Genomic DNA, 23174 nt, shown 5'->3' on the forward strand with positions numbered 1-23174 from the left:
CTCTCCCCCCTTTCCGTTTCTGTGGGCGCGCCCCCCCCCCCCCCCCCCGCTAATTACAAAGTAACTCATATAAACCTGGGTTTCTCAAGCAATGTTCTCCTGGATGTGTAGGACAAAGGATATATTGGTATGAATAGGTAGTAATTCTGAGCCTGTTCTGGAAGACCCCATTCCTCTGCAGAGTTCACTAGGGCTCACATACCCGCAGTGGTGGCCATTAATGACCACTTCTGCCTGTGAGTGCTCCAGTTGCACTACTCTCACTTCTGGTTCCTGGTGCTTAAGACCACTGTGCCCTCTCCCTGTCTTACCAGTTCCTGTTGTTGTGGACATTAAAGAGTGAATTTGGTCAGGCAGCCTGTGCAAGTCAGCGTCCCAGAGGCAGGTCTACAGCTCTATCGGGTCCAGTCCCAGTGGACCTTTCTGCTAATTGTGTCCAGCCTTTCCATTCTTGAATTACTGACCTGCAATAAGAAATGATGGCGCCCTTACCACATTCTACCAAAAAGGTCAGCAGTCATTTATCAGTTCTGTGATCTTAAAACTAGTTACTTTGTTTATAACTGAGCACAATAATGGTGAGTACCTCATAGGACTATTGGGAGGATTAAATGAGATACTATGAAAAAAGCCTTAACCAGTGCCGGCACTTTCTAGTGCTCAATACATTTTAGATATTTAGTTGTAGTTACTGTTGTGGCCCCTACTATAATATCGACTTTGTTTGGTAATTCTTGGTGTCTAACTCAATCAGCTTTTTCTCTTAAGTCAGTTTCTAGACTGATAGTTCTTTTTAAATGCAACTGTTCTTCGTTTTCTTAGTGACATGTATGTCCTCTGTATGTTTTCTGTTTCCATTCAGTTTTGGGGTGAAATATGATAGCAGCATGAGGAGCTCCACTCTTGGTGTAAGCGAATAAGCTTATATTATCTGTTTCTTAACTTTACTCCTTAACTCTTTGTATTCTGTTACCTGCTTTCATAATTTTTCTGGAACTTCTTAACCCTCATTGGTAATTTCAAAGCCAAATTTCATTCATCATTTCTCAGATTTTGTTCTTACTGTTACGTTGCACTACAGACAAGGACTTAATTTTTTTTTTTTCTAATATTCACTTCTTTGTTTTGTTTTACAAATTCTCCCCTCCCCTCCTCCTTCCTTCCTTCCTACCCTCCCTCCCTCCCTCCTTCTTCCTCCTTCTTCCTTCTTTTTGCTTCTTCTTGAGACAGGGTCTTACTATGTTGCCTGTGCTGGACTCGAACTCCTGGGCTTGAGCAATCCTTCTGCCTCAACCTTCTGAGTAGTTAGACTACAGGTGTGCACCAGCATGCCTGGCTTAGAAAAGGACTTTATGTTGAACTTCTTTTCTCTTACAATCAAATAATAAATTCATTGAGTCATACTATTAGCAAGTCACAGTGCTTGGTGCGGGGGTAGAGGAATGGAATGATGACCAAGACATGGTGCCTGTCTTCAGTATCTTGAGATATTGAGCACTCAGGGAAAGAAAAACAGGCACAAAACTAACTCTAATCCAAAGTAAAATGTGTAGAGCACAAAGGAGAAGTAAATACCAAAACAAGGGGATGAGAGAAAGCTTTCAAATCATAGTGGTAGTTACTGGAATAATTGTAGGAATTCCCAGGCGGCTTGGAGAATGTGAGAATGGGCATCTGCTTGGTCCCTTCAGAAAACTGCCAGTGTGACAGATGGGAGGGTGAAAAAGAGAAAAGCTAGAATCTGTTGGAGTTAAATTGGAGTTCATTTTGAAGGATTAAAAATAATGGAAATTCTGATATATTTTACCTGTATAGAAAGGGGCAGGGAATAATATGAGAAAGAGTAATAGTGGGGTGACCCATCATCCATATTTAATGTTTGTTAACATTTTGCCACAACTGCTCATACTGCTTTCTCTCTCTTTTTCAAATAAACTATTTTTTAGAACCTTTTAGATGTGGCAGTTTTTCAGACTTTCCTTTTTTTTGATAACCTTTACAATTTTGAGGAGTATCGTATCTCTCTACAATCCTTTTGGATGTGGCAGTTTTTCAGACTTTCCTTGTTTTTCATAGCCTTAACAGTTTTGAGGAGTAGCGGTCAATAATTTTTTAGACTATTGCTTAATTGAGATTTGTTTGATATTCTTCTAATGATTTTCTGGGATTATGAGTTTTTGGGAGGAAGACCACAGAGGTCAAGTGCCATTTTTGTCACGACATAGTTCAACTTGACTTGTCACTGTTGATACTGACCTTGATCCCCTGGCAGAGATAGTGTTGATCAGGTTTCTTCACTGTAAAGTTACCCTTTACTTCCTCATACTGTGCTCTTGGGAAGGAGTTCACTTTGCACAAGCCACACTTAAGGAATGAAGCTTTATTTCCTCTTATGGAAATAAATGAGGACCATCTAAATGAGAACAAGTAAAGGCTATCTATTCAAAGCCTCCCATAACAAAGGAGTCAGCCATCATCACTTGCGTTTGGCAGTTAGAGGAGTAGGAAAGCTTTATTGTAGAAAAGAGGCAAAGCGACTGGGCGTGGTGGCTCACGCCTATAATCCCAGCACTTTGGGAGGTTGAGGCGGGCGGATCACCTGAGGTCAGGAGTTCGAGACCAGCCATGACCAACATGTGTCTACTAAAAACACAAAATTAGCCGGGTATGTGGCGCATGTCTGTAATCCTAGCTATCTGGGAGGCTGAGGCAGGAGAATCGTTTGAACCTGGAAGGTGGAGGTTGCGGTGAGCTGAGATCGTGCCATTGCACTCCAGCCTGGGCAACAAGAGCAAAACTTCATCTCAAAAAACAAAACAAAACAGAAAACAATAAAAAAAGGAAAGCTATATTGTAGAAGAAAGGGAAAGTTCCAGATAGGCCCTGTTTGGAGACTGCTGACATGGAAAGAGTGGGACATCCTGTATTATTGATTAGTGGTATATATTTTGCTTTCTCCAGCAAGTCTTAACTTAAAAGTTGGTACAGAAATTAGGGAAGCTGTTAGTTACTGGTCAAGTCCTGACTGTTGGGCTAATTGTTATATAAGTTTTGTGCATAGTTTAGGCTCCTCTGACAAACCATAGGGTTCGGTGGCTTCAACAACAAACATTCATTACTTACAGTTCTGGAGGCTGGGAAGTGCAAGATTAAGGGGCTGGAAGATCCTGTGTCTGGAGGTCTTGCTTCCTGGTTTGCAGATGGCCTTCTTCTCCTTGTGTCCTCACATGGAAGAGAGCAGAGAGAGGAAGCAAGCTTTCTCGTGTGTCTTCTTATAAGGGAACTAATCTCATTTATAGAGCACTCCATCATCATGACCTAATTACCTCCCCAAAACCCCACCTCCAGGTGCCATCACATTGGGGATTAGGCTTCAATGTATGAATTTTGGGGTGACACAAATATTCAGTCCATAGCATTGTGGTTTGGCTTTCTGGACTGGTTGTTGCAGGTTGTGAGTCAGAGTTCTGTTTTTATATATGGTCTGGTCATTACCTATTTGTGTATTCACTCTTTCACTCACCTCAAAGGTAGTGTTCTATATCAATTATTTTGAATTCTTCTGCATGGGAGATTTGTCTCTTCTTTCCCATCTATTTATTTTTTATTGTTTTGGAGGGACTGGTTCTTTATTTCAAAAAGACATTTGTCAATATTCAGTATCAAAACAGTTGCACTATTCATTTCTATTTCTCCCAGTTGGACCCAAAGAGACCACATCAAAGGAGAGTACATTTTAAGCCAGTAAGCTGCAGGACGTACATCTAACAGACCACCTAGAAACCTTACCAGGAAATGGGGAAACAAGCTTTAAAAGATCACTAAACTGCCAGCCCACGGACTGCAGAGGCTGTCACAGCCAGATGGGATGGCCAGGGTGCCACAAACCCAAAGAAGCAAAGTTTCAAAATAATATAAAATTTAAAGTTTTGTACATAAGCTGTTCAAGATTTCTCCAGCACTGACTGATACAAAGCACAATGAGACAGCACTTTTAGAGACAGCAGCTTCAAACCCAGAAAAGGGTAATGAGATGAGCTTCACATGGCTAAATCAGTGGCAAAAAAAAAAAAAAAATCTTTCTTTCAAGGAGGCAGGAAAGCAATTAAGTGGTCACCGCAACGTAAGGGTCACGTGATCTATTCTGTAAGCAGTTGGGAGGGGTAGAGATGGGACAAAAATTTGGTCTCAGAGGTCTTACCATCTTAATTTGGTCACTTCTAATGAAAAAAAGAAAAAAGAAGTAATATTGTCCAAAGGTATCTTAAAGTGAGAACTTGAACAGCACACTTTTTTTTTGTTGTTCTTGTTGTCATTTGACTAACTCCTCCTGGAATCACCTTTCTGGTTTAGCTGGTACTTTGTACAGAGCAATGAGGTTTCCCCTAGTGGAGTCTTTCCCTGGGCTCTGTTTGGCTCTCAGTAAGGCAGGCCTATACCTTTTCCTCTCCTCTATGGAGAGTGCAATATGCAGTAAGCTGAAAAGTCACCTTCCAAAAGTGAGAGAGGGATGAGGTTGCTGCTTCAGGGCTGTGGAATTATTTGGAATGTTTAAAAATGGTTGCTACAAAACAACAAAAACGGTAATTACAAAATGTGTACATCACCACATGCTTTTTAAAGACATTATGCATTGTGCTCACATTCCCTCAAATGTTGTTTCCAAAGGTGCTCAGCCTCTAGCCCAGCTGGAATCTCTGGGAATCCGTAGAGACAGTTTGGCAAAGACACAGGGGAGGAGCAGGAGGCAAAAGGGGAAAGCAGCCTTGCAGTTAAAGATCAGCCCTCAGTTAAAGGTCAGCTTCAGGCAGGCTGGCCTCAGGAAGAGTCAGGGTCAGAGGGAGGAGCAGCAGCAGGGTGGGACTGGGGCATTCTACATCTCTTTCAGTCAAGCAGAGTCTGGTCCAGCATCTTTTGTGTACAGAGGTGCTCTTCTTTGGTGCATTTCAGTTTATCTTCCAAGTCATCAATTGTCTTTTCCAGCTTGGCTACCGATCTCTCAGCAAACCCAGCACAGGTCTCTGCCTCCTTGAGTTTATCAGTAAGAATCTTGATCTCTTTCTCATATTTGTCTTCGTTTTGAGAGTACGTTTCTTCAGCAGCACTCAGACACTTCAGATTCTGGTCCCTCCGTCTGATATGCTCATCCATCTCTTGGCAGCAGGACTCTGCCAGCTCAGCTTGTTCCTCTGTGTGTTTCAAGTCTCTTTCAATGATCACCAACTTATGAGCCACCTTTTTATACTTCCTATCTGCCTCTTTTGCAATGTGCTTAGCTTCTTTAAGTTGGATTTCCTGGAGTTCCATCATTTCTTCATTTTTTAAGGCCGGTTTTCAATAACCTTCATACCTCTCTCACTCTTATCAGCAGCTTTTTCCGCTTCTTCCAGCTTTTGCAGGGCAGTGGCCAGGCACTCCTGAGCATGGTCCAGCTTCTCATCAACCAGCTGGATCCTGCAGTTCAAGGAGGCCACCTCAGCCTCAGCCTGTTCCCAGGCTTGCCTTTCTCCCTGAACTTCTCACTGGAGGTGCTCAGCTCATGGCCACCTCAACCTCAACCTGTTCCAGCCCGCCTTTCCCCCTCAACTTCTCACTGGAGGCGCTCGGCTCGTTCCTCTGCATCATCTGCCTGCTGCTGCAGAACCTGGATATTGCCCTTAACTGCCTCAATAGTGGTGATCCCAGCCATGGTGCCCACTCAGCTACTGCTCGCGCTCTGATTCCTGCCTCCTCTGCTCAGTGTTGCAGCCTCCTCTCCCTCCCTCATTTATTTATTCACTTATTCATTCATTTGTTTATATCAGTATGGACTCATGGATATTTATTTTATATAGGTTATAATCCAATACTGCTTTATTTCATTGGTCAGATTTTTCCAGTTTTGGCTCATTGAGAGCTCTGCTGGTTGGCTTCTGTGTTTCTTTGACATGCTCCCATGATAGTGGATTTTTCTTTTGAGGATTTCCTTACTTTCTAGCACTACAAGATGTTCTAGGCTCATCTTGTTTATTTCTCTTCCCACCTCTCTCTCTCTCTCTTTATTGATTGATTGATTAATTGAGACAAGTTCTTGCACTATCACCCAGGCTGGAGTGCAGTGGCACAATCATGGCTTATTGTAGCCTTGACCTCCCAGGCTCAAGCAATCCTTCCATCTCAGCCTCCCGAGTAGCTGGGACCACAGGTGTGTGCCACCATGTCAGACTACTTTTTAAGTTTTTGTGGAGCTGGGATCTCCCCATGTTGCCCAGGCTGATCTCAAACTCCTGGGCTCAAGCGATGCTACTCCCTTGGCCTCCCGAAGTGCTGGGATTACAGGTGTGAGCACTGCTCCTCGCCTCTCTGTTTTTAAAAATAAACTATTACCTAGACAGGTAAAGCTACTCCTACATCCCTTTCCCCTCATTTTTTCTTTGTTGGTAACCATTGTCCTGAAGTTGGTATTGTTCCCGTGTATTTAATGTATTCATCAACAATATATAGTTATTTTGTGTTTTAAAAATGTACATGGTGGACTACTGCCCATACCCTTCTGCAGCTTGTTTCTGTTATCAAACATTATGTTTATAAGATCTTCCCATGTTGTAGATATAGTTAATTTAGATGTTATATAGTATTTCATTGCATGAGTATACCATGACATACCAATTTTACAGTAAGTAGATAAATTACCTCTACATGGACCTCTTTACACATGTATTTGATTTATCAAGGGACAGTGTTATCAATAGTAATGGATCAACTAGGGAAAGTTTGGAAATTTGTGGGGGACATTTTATTTTTTAAATTTTTACATATTTATTTTTTCTTCAGGAAATGCCAGCAGGAGGGATATTTTCAATTATTGATTAGAAGAGCCTTACTGACATTGGGAGAGGGTGAGGACAAAGGATGTGTGATGATCTGTGATGTGTGTGTCTGCCTTTCTCCCATATGATTTTTAAATATCCCCCTCAGGTCTTCTTGTACTTAAAAATTCTTTGTATGATGATCTGACTCTAGAACCTCCATTTTGCATGTACAACCAAAGTATTTTTGGCATGGTTTTAGTATATGCTTTTTTTTTTTTTTTAATTGAAACTACCATGCACATTGAGGGAAGAGTTTACTTGGTTCAGAACTTTTACCAAGTTCTGAATAAAATAACACACTTGTATCATCCTGCATTTGTAGGTTTTGCATTCATGATGACAGTGTATGTAGGGGTGCAAATGTCTATTTGCTTCATTAAATCCTCTACCAAAGTCATGAAAAATTTTGCATTTTTAATATAATTATATTCTAAATAGGGCCAGGACTAAGGTGAGGCAAGTGAGGTTGCTTAGGTGCAAAATTTAAGGAGATACAGATGCAAGTGTCCTGCAAGTGCAGGTTCAGCACTTTCCCTACTTTGCCTCCTTAAATTTTGCACGCTAAGCACCTTGCTTGCCTTATCTCCGTTCTGCCGTGATTATAAGTAATATTTTATGTATTTTTTTCATATTTTAGTTAGGCTATTGCATTAGTCCATTTTCATACTGCTATGAAGAAATACCCGAGACTGGGTAATTTATAAAGAAAAAGAGGTTTCATGCACTCACAGTTCCACATGGCTGAGGAGGCTTCATAGTCATGGCAGAAAGCGGAGGAGCAAAGGCATGCCTTACATGGTGGCAGGCAAGAGAAGGTGTGCAGGGGAACTGCCCTTTATAAAACCATCAGATCTTGTGAAACTTACTCATTATCACAACAGCACGGGAAAAACCCACCCCCATGATTCAGTTACCTCCCACCAAGTCCCTCCCATGACACGTGAGGATTATGGGAGCTAGAATTAAAGATGAGATTTGGATGGGGACACAGCCAAACCATATCAGATATTATGGCGGTTTTTTGAAAACAATTTTTTTTTTTTTTTTGAGATGGAGTCTTACTTTGTCTCCCAGGTTGGAGTGCAGTGGCATGATCTTGGCTCACTGCAGCCTCTACCTCCCGGGTTCAAGTGATTCTCCTTCCTCCCGGGTAGCTGGGATTACAGGTGCCTGGCTCCACACCTGGCTAATTTTTGTATTTTTAGTAGAGACAGGGTTTCATCATGTTGGCCAGGTTGGTCTTGAACTCCTGACCTCAAGTGATTTGCCCGCCTTGGCCTTCTAAAGTGCTGGGATTACAGGCATGAGCCACCATGCCCAGCCTTCTTTTTTTTTTTTTTTAAAATTTATGTGTGTTAGGTAGATTATCTATTATGTTTGTTATAGAATAGAAAAAGGGTGTTTCAAATAATTTCCTTTAAAAGGAAATATTAAATCTGATTGGTCTGAGAACCACTGCTTTAGGACACAAACTTGGAAGTGCCCTTTGTTGGACCATATGAGCATCTTCAACTTTATTGGGTGTTGCCAGATTCCTTTACAGAATGGTTGTCTCAGTCAGAAATTGCTGTAGTGATGCTACATTAAAAGAAAGAAGGCCGGGCACGGCGGCTCACACCTGTAATCCCAACACTTTGGGAGGCCGAGGTGAGCAGATCACCTGAGGTCAGGAGCTCGAGACCAGCGTGGCCAACATGGTGAAACCCCTTCTCTACTAAAACACACAAAAAAATTTAGCTGGGCGTGGTGGTGGGAGCCTGCAATCTCAGCTACTTGGGAGGCTGAGGGAGCGAATCGCCTGAACCCAAGAGGCAGAGGTTGCAGTGAGCCGAGATCACACAGCTGCATTCCAGCATGGGTGACAGAGCAAGACTCTCTCTCCAACAATAACAACAACAACAACAGCAACAAACCCCAAAAGACCCCAAGTTCAAAACTCAGTGGCTTAATATAGTAAGGATTTATTTTTCCCTGTCAACCTGTGAGTAGGTTGCAACAAAAATTAGCTGGGCAGGATTCTGGACTTCAGGCTCTGGGCTCCAGTTTGCAGGTCAGATTGAGGTTGAGTTCAGGTCTACTCCAAGTCTCTCATTCTCTTGGACTAACAGCTACCTAGGGCATGTTGTTCTCATGGAAAGTGGCAGAAGCAAAAGAAGCCAAGTGGAAATACGTGAAACCTCATGTGGGCCATTCATAGAACTGACTCACTGTCATTTTTGCTAACATTTCATGGACCCTAGCTTGTCACAAGCCTAACATCCATGAGGTAGGGCAATATATTCTGTTTATTCTAGTGAATGGTACTGCAAAGTTATGTGGCAACGATGTGGATTAGAATTCTAGTACAGGGAGGGTGTGAAGAATTATGAATAATGATTCAGTTTACCACATGGTTGTACCATTATATACCTCACCAGTAATAGATGCAAACTCCTGTTTCTGAACATCTTCACTAGTCTTGATGTTACCCAACTTCACATTCTTGCTAGTTTGAGTGTTAAATGACATTGTTATTTTAATTTTTGTTTCCAATTATATAGGTCTTTTAAAATACTATCTATTCATTTTAAAAGATTAGTTTTAGCCTCCACTCTAAAGTTCGTTAGAATAAGGAGGTTTTTGTGATGAAAATAAAATTTTGGAATCTGAGATTATGATAGTTATAATTAATTACTCGCTTTGGCTACCAACTAATTTGTTTTTCCTTTGCTTATGTAATGTCAGGTATTCTGAGGACCATTAAAATGTCTAGACTGTGTTCTCCAAGAGCCCTGTTCTAATGTTCTGATTCTGTGTACGTGATGCATTCGTCATTTTATTTCCATGTAATAATCTAATTTTATTGACCCCACTAAGTAAGTAAGGTGTAGGCATAAGTAAGGTGCAAACTACTCTTGCAAAAGTGTGACTGTACTGCAAAAATGCAGATGTTGTGGGTTTCAATAAATGGATTTCTGGTACGTTTCTCTGGGAAGAATGCTTGCTGTTTATTGGCACTCCTCTGATGTGGAGGCAGGTCTTGCTGGAGAGCTGCATTCAGGTGAGAGAGGGATGGGAAGGAAGAAAGGCACCCACAGAGCTTCTGCCTTGTAAATATAATCTCATTTGTGCTGGGATCAGACAGATCAGTCCAAGAGTGGTAGTATTTTTAAATTTTTTTTATTTTTATTTTTTTGAGACGGAGTCTCGCTCTGTTGCCCAAACTGGAGTGCAGTGGCTCAATCTCAGCTCACTGCAAGCTCTGCCTCCTGGGTTCATGCCATTCTCCCGCCTCAGCCTCCTGAGCAGCTGGAATTACGGGGGCCCACCACATACCCAGCTAATTTTTTGTATTTTTAGTAGAGATGGGGTTTCACCGTGTTAGTCAGGATGGTCTCGATCTCCTGACCTCATGATCTACCCGCCTCGGCCTCCCAAAGTGCTGGAATTACAGGCGTGAGCCACCGCACCCGGCCTATTTTTTAATATATTTGTTTATTTTGAGACAAAGTCTCGCTCTTTTGCCAGGCTGGAGTGCAATGGCACGATCTCGGCTCATTGTAACCCCCACCTCTCAGGTTAAAGCGATTCTCCTGCCTCAGCCTCCCAAGTAGCTGGGACTCCAGGCACGTGCCACCATGCACAGCTAATTTTTTTGTATTTTTAGTAGAGACAGGATTTCATCATGGTGGCCAGGATTGTCTCGATCTCTTGACCTCATGATTTGTCCGGCCTTGGCCTCCCAAAGTGTTGGGATTATAGGCGTGAACCACCGCGCCTGGCCGAGTGGTGGTATTTTTAAAGAAGCACAGGCCATACCTGCAAAAACAATAAAAGTTGAAAAGGAATTTCTTTCTATACTGTTATTTGTTAAAGGAGATACAATTAATAACCCCAGTAACATTTCCAGAGCCCTCCTTTGGCTTCTACCTCTCATTTCTCACTTCTCTCCTCAGTTCTCTCTCCTGTGGCTGGTCAGCAGAGCTTTTACCGTTCTCACTCTCATCTGCTCAGCTGAGCTTAGCTGAATCATTCCATGGGCCAGCCTCATATCCTTTGGTGAAACATGGAGACTTATGTGACATTTTCAGAGAAGAACCATAGTTGAGGAAGGCCAGGCCAGTGTAGGTGGAACAATGTCTCTCTTACCAGATAAGAAAGAAGTTGCTTCGTGACCTGCAGGTGTAAAGTTTTCTGATGTCCCCTGATTTCCTTTTCCCAGGAGTCACCAGCTTCCACAGGATTTGGTGAGGATGTATCCCACTTCTGACATCTTAGAATCCAGCATCTTGATGGACAACAGAGAAGATCAAAGATAGAATGAACCAATTACATTCTAGAAAATGCTGTTGACTAGAACTTTGTTTAGGGATAGTGGGAAAAATTAAATGCTTCAATATATATTATGGAGATTATTATGACTGACAAAGATAGGGCACTGTATTCAAATGAAGGTCCTAGCAGGAAACAGATCATACATTCTATCTATCTATCTATCTATCTATCTATCTATCTATCTATCTATCTATCTATCTTCTGTCTATCTATCTGTCGATCGATCCATCGATCGATCGACAGTCTCATTCTGTTGCCCAGGCTGGAGTGCAGTGACATGATCTTGGCTCACTGCAAACTTACAGCTCCCAGGTTCAAGCGATTCTCGTGCCTCAGCCTCTGAGTAGCTGGGACTAAAGGCATACACCACCAGGTCCGACTAATTTTTGTATTTTTAGTAGAGACAGAGTTTTGCTATGTTGCCTAGGCTGATCTCAAACTCCTGAGCTCAGGTGATCCGCCTGCCTTGGCCTCCCAAAGTGCTAAGATTACAGGTGTGAGCCACTGTGCCTGGCCCAAATCATGCATTCAAATTGGCAACTGAAGATAATTAATAAAAGGCTATTTACAGAGGTATTGGCAGGATAATAATAAAGAATGTTTCATTGGTAACAAAGGATAGCACAGTACCCTGGAGCAAGCTGCAGAAGGGAGCCATGACCATTCTTGGGCACAGCTCTAAAACCTGGGGAGGCAGCCATGTGGAAAGGTTGTGGCCTTCAGTGGAGAGACACAGCCAGTCTGTGCATTGGGAGCCTGGGGAAAATGCTATGTGCCTATTGATCCCTATTGATCCTCTTTTGGAGTCTTTCATTGGCTGAACCCAACCAGAAGCCTAGGGCAAGAAGCAGTATAGCTAATTGTGGAAGGGGAGGGACAAAAAAGTGGAAGGGGAGGGACAAATGGAAAATAACTAGCAGAAGACATTTTCTCTGACTCATTGAAATATTTTTTTGTTTCACTGTCTCTTTTCCTAACAAGAGGCATTTCTCAAGATTCCATTTACAGGAGTCTTCTTATGCTGTATCTTTCAATAAGCTTGTGTAAATGAAAGTGAGATCTTTCTCCTTTCTGTCCTCTCTCAACTTCCAGGTTTTCATTTTCAATTGCCTGTTGTATATTTTCAGTGAGGCATAGATTACTAGCTCCATCTCTTCCTTCTAACAGAGTGCACTTTCTCTTCGAGGCTCTTAATAGTCTTCATCTGGTCTTTCCTTTATATACGTTAAGTTCCTAAATCTCATTAACTTTGTATTGCCTTAATCTCTCCTTGCTTCCTACTTCTGCCATTATTTCAACACTTACAATCTTATTACAGTAATCTCCCAACTGGTCTTCCTGCCTCTAATCCCTCCTAATCTATTCTGTATACTGGGATGTTGCTTGCAAATTCTTTAATGTCTTTCTGTTGCCTAGCAAATAAAATAAAGACCCCTAAACCTAATATCCTAGGCCTTGTGCCGTGAGGCCACTGCATGTTTCTGGCTTGATACTAACTGCTTTCCTTCATACACCATGCTCCATTCAAAGTATGCTTTATAAAATGTAACTTTATCATATTTATCATACTCATATTCCTTTTTTCTTTTGTTTTGTTTTTGAGACAGAGTCTCACTCTGTTGCATGGGCTCGAGTGCAGTGCTGTGATCTCGGCTCACTGCAACCTCTGCCTCCTGGATTCAAGCAATTCTCCTGCCTCAGCCTCCTGAGTAACTGGGATTACAGGCGCCCATCACAACGCCTAGCTAATTTTTGCATTTTTAGTAGAGACGAGGTTTTGCCATGTTGGCCAGGCTCGTCTCCAATTCCTGGCCTCAAATGATATGCCTGCCTCACCTCCCAAAGTGCTGGGATTACAGCTGTGAGCCACCGCGCCCAGCACTCATATTCATGATCACCTTAAAAAATTCTTCACTTTTGTTGTCATGGAGGCCAGATGAGTCATCTGCAAGTTAGACACCTATAGTTTATCTGAGTCTGAACACTTCCAAATACCCCACATTCGAAATGTCCCACATAACCAATATACCCCATTGGCTCCTTAGTCTCCTTGTCCTGTGGTTCCTCCACAGGATTTCACTTTTCCCTCCAGAGTTTTACTTGATGCTTGATGGTGCGTACTGGCTTGAAAGCCCCTGAACTTTGACATGCTCTGGGTCTTTTCCCCTCAGTGCATGTTTGTCTACAAGCTGAGCTCTTCCAGCCGCTGTCGTCACAAGAAACAGCTGGCAGTCTATATGGAGGCGTCTCTAGCATTCCTCACCCACCTTTAAGTTAAAATCATTATTTTAAAATAATTTCAAATTTGTGGAAAAGTTGAAAGTACATTACAGTTTTTTCTTCTAGAACCATTAGATGCTGATGTGGGACTTTATCACTCTGAAATACTTCAGTGTATATTTCATACAAACAAAGGTGTTCTTCAAAATAACCATAGTATACTCATCAAAATAAGAAATTAATGAGATTTATTAATCAGAAATTGGTACGGTGACACCATCTAATTCTCTCGATTCTATGTGTTTCGTCAATTATTACAATAATGTGCTTTATAGCAAAATAATTTAGTTCACAATCATGCCTTCCATTTAGTTGCCATGTCTCTCCAGACTCCCTTTTTTTGCAAAAGTTCCTACATTTTTCCTTGACTTTGATGACCTTGACCTTGAGAGTTTTGATGAGTACATTCCAGTTATTTTGTAGAATACCATTCAATTTGAATCTGTTCAGTAGTTTTTTTGTTTTTTCTTTAGACAGTCTTGCTCTGTCACCCAGGCTGGAGTGCAGTGGTGCGATCATGGCTCACTGCAGCCTGGACCGCCCAGGCTCAAGTGATCCTCCCCCTCAGCCTCCCAAATAGCTGGGTCCACAGGTGCATGCCACCACACCCAGCTAATTTTTGTGTAAGTTTTGCAGAGATGGGTTCTCACTGTTTTGCCCAGGCTGGTCTCAAACTCCTGGGATTTAGCGATGCTCCCACCTCGGCCTCCCAAAATGCTAGGATTATACGTATGAACCACTGCACCTGGCCTCAATGGTTCCTCATGATTGAATTCAGGTTATGTAGGTATCCTTGGCTGTGATGATGCTATGTTTTTCTCATAGAATCCTATCAGGTGGCAAATGATTTTTTCTGGGTCCCGTTATTGATTATTCTCATTGTGATTACTTGATTGATGGTGTCTCTGAGGATTCTCTATTATAAAGTTATTCTATTCTCTTTTGTAGATAACAAGTATTTTTGGAGAGACACTTTGAAACTGTAAATTCTTTATCAGACGCTTAATGTACAGTCGTGTGTTGCTTAATGATAATTCCTCCTTTCTGGAATACCTCCTGAAGGACCTGCTTGAGGCTGTTTTACAGTGAACTGAGTAGGAGTATGCTCTAAAATAATGACAAAACTGTAGTGAATTCATAAACCAGGAATAGAGTCATTTATTATCATTTTCAAGTATAATGTACTATACATAATTATATGTGCTATGCTTTATTTAATTGGCAGCGCAGTAGGTTACATTACAAAAGTGAGTAATTATTTGTGCTACAGTGTTACAATGGCTGCAAAATCATTAGGTGATAGGAATCTTTCAGTTCCATGTTAATCTTTTGTTATATAATCTTGTCAGTAAGTTACAAAGTGAGTAATAAGTTGTGCTACAATGTTACAATGGTTGCGACATCATTAGGTGATAGGAACCTTTCAGTTTCGTTTTCATCTTTTGATATATAATCTTGTACTGTTGTTTAATGTGGTCTGTCATTGACAGATATGTTGTTATGTGATGCATGACTGTATTCATTTACTGCTGCTGCTGCTTCTTCCTTCTTTCTTCTTCCTCCGCCTTCTTCTTTTTTTTTTTCTTCTTTCTTTCTCCTCCTCCCCCTTCTTCTTCCTCTTCCTTTTTTTTTTTTTTTGAGATAGAGTTTTGCTCTTGTTGCCCAGGCTGGAGTGCAATGGTACAATCTTGACTCACTGCAACCTCCGCCTCCCAGGTTCAAGTGATTCTTCTGCCTCAGCCTCCCAAGTAGCTAGATTACAGGCATGCACCATCACGCCTGGCTAATTTTGTATTTTTAGTAGGGATGGGGTTTCTCTATGTTTGTCAGGCTGGTCTTGAACTCCCGACCTCAGGTGATCCACCTGCCTCGGCCTCCCCATTTACTTTAAACCAGTGTGGAATCGTGTTTTTCTGTTGTATTCACTGGGATATAGCCTATTTTTACTATTATTATTTCAGTACTCAAATTGTCCTAGATTTGGCCCATGGAAACCCTTTCAAGCTAACTTCTGTATCCTTTTGACATGTCCCTGTTATTCTTTGAGGACTTGATTACTTTCTAAGATGTCCCAGTCTCATCTTGTAGTTTTCCTCTTCCAGTCTTGGAATCAGCAGTTTCTCTGAGGATACCTTTTTCCTTTTAGTGGAGAAAAATATTTAGAAGTCAAGATCTGGGCACAAGGTATGCTTGTTGCCATTGAGGAGTTGCTGTTTCCAGTCCTCTCAGGGGAGGGTAAGGGAATATATGTATATATACATATATAGATCTATGCACTTTTACACATATATGTTTTTTGTTTGTTTGTTTTTGAGACGGAGTTTCACTCTTGTTGCCCAGACTGGAGTACAATGGCGCGGTCTCAGCTCACTGCAACCTCCACCTCCCAGGTTCAAGCGATTCTACTGCCTGAGCCTCCTAAGTAGCTGGGATTACAGGCACATGCCACCATGCCTGGCTAATTTTGTGTTTTGGGTAGAGATGGGGTTTCACCACATTGGCCAAGCTGGTCTTGAACTCTTGACCTCAGGTGATCTGCCCACCTTGGCCTCCCAAAGTGCTGAGATTACAGACATGAGCCACCGCGCCCAGCCACATGTATTGTTTTTATATCTAGTTCTTACCTATCTCTCTTGAAATTATAAGTTCATATTGATATCTCAGATCCTCATCTAATGTGTCCAGTTTCCTTCTTTTCATATTTGTTTATCTCCCGAAAATCAGAAACGTAGGTCCCATTATCCTTAATATATTTACCTATTTGCTTAACCCATCTGTATGCAACCAGTATCTCTTAATATCCCCTCTCACCTCACTCTGGCTCTGATATCACATGCTTGGGCTTTGAAACCACATGCTAAGCATCCTTCTCAGAGGCCTTGCTCAGTTGTTTGGGCTCCAGCACCCAATATCCTCTACATCCAACCCCCTTCCCTAGGGGATGCCTCCTATACACACTGGGCTCTTGACACCACGTGCAGCCTGCCCCCTGCTCTTATACCCTCCTTTCTCTGCTTGGGCCATGACACCCTAAGCAGGGCTGCCCGATGCATTGATACTCTCCTCACCTTGCTAAGTCTCAGTGCTGCTGCCAACCCCCACTGTCTGTCTTCACCCAAGCATAGATACCTACGTCGCTTGGCCCCACCTATGCCTTGAGAACTATGTAGGAAGGAGAAGAGAAAGAAGAGGTTGGCCCACTTTTTGATTGATTCTTCTCCCACCCTTTTCTCTTTCTTGCTACCTTAAAGAAACTCCAAATAACGTATTAATCAGTTACTATATACTTAAAGTTTTTGGTCTCATTCTTGGTTCCAAAGTCATGTCCTCTTTCATTACGCTAAGCTCTCATCTATTTGTCATATTCTTCGGTTCTTAAGGTGGAATCGATCAAATTACGTGAAGATGTAAGGCCTTGAAGAAACTTTGCAAACCTTGCCACAAAGAGCATGTCTGTTGGAAAGCAGCAGTTTGAATGCAAGCTCCAGTTTGCACATGTTTATGTCAGCTCTGTGTGTGTGTGTGTGTGTGTGTGTGTATGTGTGTATGTGTCTGTCTGTCTGTCTGAGAAAGAAGAGAAACTTTTGAAATTGGGCTGAATAATTTATAAAGGACTCTCTTGTTGTGATAGTCTTTAAACATCCCCAGATTCGGCCTGTCAATCTGAGACTTCTCAGCCTCCATAACTATAAGAAATAAATTCCTTTTCTTTATAAATTACCTAGTTTCAGGTATTTTATTATGAGCAACAAAAAAATAGACTAATACAGGCTCTGTTTTCTTTTAAGATGGCAGGAGTTGGGTTAATCCCAGAGTCTGTGGGGTTATCTATTATACAACAGCGCATCTCTCTTTTCCATGTTGGGGTCAGTTACGTGTGCCCTAAACTAAGTGCTCAGTGAATTTGTGTGCACTTCTCCTATTGTATTACTTCATTTTTCCCCCCAAGGACCCAGTAATAGTTAGATGCAGGGCAGGGGGCGCGGTAGATGCGGAGGTGACTCTATCACTTAATGTCTGTAAGACTTAGGATACATTATTTAATATGTGAGGGTCAGTTTTCTCATTTGTACAGTGGGGATTTTAATAACTTTCTTACCCTGTTGCTATGAGGATTAAATGAGATACAACATATGTAAATATGCCCAACACATGTGCAGAGTCAGTGCTCAATATAGGCATTCACTTCCCTCTACTGCAGGTTTAAGATTCATGCAAGGATGTTAGAACAGCTCAATCTGGACTGTTCTCATGACCATTCAGATTTAATATTTACCCTGAAACTGGCATTATCCTTGATTTAGTCATGATGTGATCATTAAATTTGTTAATAAAATTGAGTCCTGAATAAGAACTGCCCGTGATTTGGATTTTGGCAGATAATTTAGGTGGCTGTACCATCAATGGTAACTGTTTATCCAGAGTAATTCTTTTTACCACTAGATGGTGCTTGTCCATATTTGTGAGGCTCTCCTATATAAAGTTACATAATTTGAGGTAAAACACATCTTGTTGACCTTTGAGAATTGTATAGTGGTATTGATACTCATGTTCACCTTATTGATGAGATGTTTTTAAGGGTAAAATTTAGGGAAGGATTTGATGAGAATTTAAAAGTTTGGATCACTTTGTTTACCCATATAATTCCCAACTCCTAAGTTTAAGATATTTACTAAAAAAAGGATGAGATGGGGAGAATTAATGTGGGTAATATGGTATTCGTATTTTTGAAATGTGTGCGAAATTGGACCTAGGCTAATTCATGAATTTGTTAGAAGTATCAAGATAATTAAGCAATTTGTAGGCCCACATAATTTCCTCTTGATTTTTCAATATGAACAGAAAAGCTTAGCAGACATTTCACACTCCAGTGTACTAGTAGTGGATAGTCAACATCACGTACAACTCAGAGTATGCATTATTTGAAGTTTGGTGACATCAAAAAATATAAAGCAATTTTTGTTTTGCTTTCTGAACAAATTCAAAAAGCAAATTCAACATGCCTCACATGGGGATACAGAGATGAGATATGGTCCCTTCTTTCATGAAGTTAGGAATAATTAATTTTGTTTGACTGGGGTTAGCTGGTATAATAGAGATTGTGTGGGATCAGAGGAAAAGGTGATCAGAATTTGTGTTATACAACTATTTTAGATGAACTGCAAGGAAATCCCTGCTAGAGATTTCCTACTCTGTGCTTTCCACAAATAGCTGACATAACCAGTTTGGAAATAAATACTTTGGTGATTTATTTTATTTTACTTTATTTCATTGTGAGACAGAGTCTCACTCTGTTGCTGAGGCTGGAGTGCAGTAGCATGATCTTGGCTCACTGCAACCTCCGCCTCTCAGGTTCAAGCGATTCTTATGTCTCAGCCTCCCAAGTAGCTGGGATTACAGGCATATACCACCATGTCTGGCTAATTTCTGTGTTTGTAGTACAGATGGGGTTTTGCCATGTTGGCCAGGCTGGTCTCAAACTCCTGACCTCCAGCGATCTACCCACCTTGGCCTCCCAAAGTGCTGGGACTCCAGCCGTGAACTACCACGCCCAGCATGATAATTTTAATTTTCAAAATTTCTCAACACTAAGAGCAGTTCTGGGTTGTGTGAGTAGTCTATTTTAGTTGAAAGTGGGATGATTCTGCTGTTTCATTCTAACTGTAAGTGGGAAGGAGGGGAGGAGACGGGCTGGTGGTGAATTGAGAGTTGAGGGGTACTGAAGCAGAGTCAAAGAGTTGAGAGGTGGTGTCATGTAGGGTAAGGGGTTTTATTTGTAAGCAATGGAAACTGACTCTATTCTTAAGGAAAAGTGAAAAATTTTCAGAATCTAATAGAAAGTTAAAGGATTCAGTTTCAGAAAGGACAAAATTAAGAGCATTTTCAGGGATTTAGGTAGCAGGAAATAACAAATCATTTTCTCAGGATGCCACTGTAAGAATAAATGAATTCTGGCTGCTTCAATTTTTTTCTTTTATTATGTAAAAACATTACTGATAAATACTATATTCTTTGGAGAGAGCATAAGTACCAATCCCAGTTGACATCAGATGAAATGGAGAAGGCTAGTGTGAGGGAAAAGAGGAGCAGGTTTTCATGGAAAGACTAGTTTTGGATGTCAGTAGAACAGTTTTAAATATTCAAATTGAGATATTGGGTAGGTAGTTGGATATATGAGTCTGGAGGTAGAGAAAGAGATTTTGGATAGGTGATATTTAAAGTCATGGGATTAGATATGGTTACTAAAGAAGTGAGTATACATGAGAGTCCTTAAATTGTATGGTGAGGCTTTCCAACCCAAAGAGAATGGGAGGAAGAAGAACCGGCAAAGGAGACTGAGAAGGATGATTAAGAACTGCTGCTGCCGCACCTTTAAGTGAGAATTCATGTGTGTATTCAAATCCTCTGAGCCCTTTCATATAGTCTGCCTATCCACATTCTTAATCTCCAACCTTTGAGCTAGAAATCCTTCAGTCCAGCTTTTTCAGCAGGACATTAGCCATTGCTCAGGAATTTATATAGATTCTGATCCTATGGCTTTTCTTCTGGCAGACAAAGTAAGAAGATGTGTTATTTGAAGACTCTCCCTTCTTCATTATTCTGTTACCCCAAAGAAGGGCTATCAGCAGTAAATGAGTACTATCGTGCCATATAGAGCCATCAAAATGGGCTGGGTATTTTTCATCTTTAAGTATCGAACAGGGTTCTGGGTGAGTCCCCCTGAACTGGTATATGTTTGGGGCACAGGAGTAGACTTACTGGGTGTGTACATCCTATTATGCAACCTCCTGGGCCTTTGGGCCTGCTATGGCATAACTGGCTTGGCTGTTCAAGGCTGCAGCAAGAAAACTGCTCCTCTTTTGATGTTCTTTGCCTAGTTCCAGATTCTTGTCACTAAAAATTGGCTTCTGATTTGGTTCCTGACTCTGCATCACACCCTGAACTTCAGACATATTGATTTTCCGTGAGATTGCTCTTGGCACCAGTCCCTTCACTTATATTGGCCACATTTCTACAGAATAATTTCTAACCTTATTATTGGCTCAGATACCTCAAAGGAAACCTATTACCAGGGTGTTCTCTTGTTCACATCTGGCATCAGTCTCTCTTTGGTACCAGACATCACCCACTGTGAAACCTTTTTTCTCCTTTTGACACAGAATCTCACTCTGTCGCCCAGGCTGGAGTGCAATGGGGCAGTCTTGGCTCTCTGCAACCTCCACCTCCCAGGTTCAAGCAATTCTCCTGCCTCAGCCTCCCGAGTAGCTGGGATTACAGAGGCCTACCACCACGCCTGACTACTAATTTTTATATTTTTGGTAGAGACAGGGTTTTGCCATGTTAGCCAGGCTGGTCTCAAACTCCTGACCTCAAGTGATCCATCTGCATAGGCCTTCCAATATGCTGGAATTACAGGCATGAGCCACCGCGTCCAGCCCACCTTTTCTTATTTTCCAAAAATTTTCTAATTTTCTAGCTAGTCCTAATATAATGAATCATTTTTCTCCTTTGCTAGTTCAGGAGTACTGGCTGAACTAGTTAAATTAACCCCTATTATGACTTGTAAAAATCCAAACTGCTTGAAACATTTATATAATTCTATAGGAGGCCTCCTGTTTTCCTGAATCAGCCCATATCTCAGCTACGTTAATTGCTTTGATGAACTTGGTGGTCAGAGTGTTTATGTGGATCTCTTTGGAGTAATATTGGTAGAAAATTAGGTTGTGAGTTTACCCACTTTTGTAAAATGGAATGTTTATTGATATTTTAAAAATAACACTGAGTGATATTTTCTCTTCTGCTTTCTTTCATTAAACTGGTTCACTTGAAACCAATATTTTAGCTATCTGCTGCATTTAGTTTTTACTATATTTTTCAGAGAGTCCTTTAACATTGTTATATACAGATTTCATAGTCAAATTTATTTTTAAAGTTTATTTTAAAACTAATTCGTCTTTGCAGACCAATGTATTTTAATAATATTATGATCACTAGAGGGCACTCTTTAAAAGATAAAGCAGATTTTTTTCATTTCTCGATTTTTGAAATCTGTATGATCATAGCTATTGAAACGAAGGTAGTGATTAAAATGATTGTTGTGTTCTGATTAAATAAGAGAAACATAAATCATAATCTATAAAGGATACCGAAAATACTTTAAACAATCAACCAAATACAGGAATGCAGATGTTGTTACTTGAATTGACTATCCAACTTGTCTCAGGCTGAACTTCCAAAATGTACACTTTTAACATGACACACTTGGGCACTAATGCTGTGAAACATACATATATTTTTAAAATTCAGCAAATAGCAAATACCTACTGAGGGTTTATGATGGTCTAGGCTCCCTAGAGGACACAAAAATGATTTAGATACAACCCTTGTCCACAGCGAATGTATGATCTAGCATAGTGGTATCCAGTAGAAATATGATATTCAAGCCACACATGAGCCACATATGAAATTTCACATCTTCTAGAAGATACATTAACAAAGTAAAGAGAAACAGATGAAATTATTTTTAATAATATCTTTTATATAACTCCATATATTCAAGATACTATCATTTCAAAATGTATTAAATAGAAAAATTATTAATGAGATATTTACAGGTTGTTTTTGGTATTAAGAGTCTGAAATCCAGTGTGTACTTTCCATTTCTAGCACATCTTCCCTTGCATTGGCCACATTTCAAGTGCTCAGTATCCACATGTAGCTCGTGGCTATCCTTTTGGACAGTGCAGCTCTGGGGCCCTGCACAGCTGTGGAGCTCAGCATTTTCACTAGGCTGCATCCTGGAGATTTAGGTAATAACCTCTCAATCTTTGTTGAGGTATCACTTATATACCAAGAAATTCATCCGTTGTAGTGTGCAATTCTGTTACCTGTTCTCTTTTAAACAGCATCTGTTCTTATTCCAAGGATGTAACATCTTGTCTCGCTGAGCTTTTTTTTTTTTTAAGTGTTTTGTTGGTTGTTTTTATCAGTATTTTGTTAGAAATTTTCCTCAAATGAGGCTGTAATCTCAGCACTTTGGGAGGCTGAGGTGGGAGGATCACTTGAGGTTAGGAGTTTGAGACCAGCCTGGGCAACATAGTGAGACCCCCATCTCTAAAAAACAATTTTTTTTTTAAAATTAGCTGGGCATGGTGACATGTACCTGTAGTCCTAGCCGCTCAGGAGGCTGAGGTGGGAGGATCATTTGAACCCAGGAGTTTAAGGTTACAGTGAAGTTTGACTGTGCCAGTGCACTCTAGCTTAGGTGACAGAGTGATACCCTTTCTCCAAGAAAAAAAATTTTTTTTCCTTTTGTCTGGTGATCCTTGATTGACAGAAAACCATATGTATGTGTGTGTGTGTGTGTGTTATGTGGCATAGATTGGTGATTAACCATTTTTGTTGTTGTTGTTTGTTTGTTTTTGAGATGGAGTCTCGCTCTGTTGCTCAGGCTGGAGTACAGTGGCACGATCTCGGCTCACTGCAACTTCCACCTCCTGGGTTCAAGTGATTCTCCTGCCTCAGCCTCCCGAGTAACTGGGACTACAGGCGCCCGCCACCACACCCGGCTAATTTTTTGTATTTTTAGTAGAGGCGGGGTTTCACCATGTTACCCAGGATGGTCTCGATCTCCTGCCCTCGTGATCTACCTGCCTCGGCCTCCCAAAGTGCTGGGATTACAGGCGTGAGCCATCACGCCCAGCCGGTGATGAACCTTTGATTTCTCTG

The 23174-nt window shown here is 41.1% G+C and overlaps 1 protein-coding gene and 1 pseudogene across 11 annotated transcripts in view; one reads left to right on the forward strand and one right to left on the reverse strand.

The window, feature by feature from the left end:
- Window positions 1–23174, forward strand: part of ST7 (suppression of tumorigenicity 7) — a 280691-nt gene that overhangs the window by 14203 nt on the left and 243314 nt on the right. The gene's annotated exons all lie outside the window — the stretch shown is intronic.
- On the reverse strand, window positions 4885–5689 carry LOC111553413 (annotated as a pseudogene).

Source organism: Piliocolobus tephrosceles, chromosome 8, assembly GCF_002776525.5.
Source record: "Piliocolobus tephrosceles isolate RC106 chromosome 8, ASM277652v3, whole genome shotgun sequence".
NCBI lineage: Eukaryota > Metazoa > Chordata > Mammalia > Primates > Cercopithecidae > Piliocolobus > Piliocolobus tephrosceles.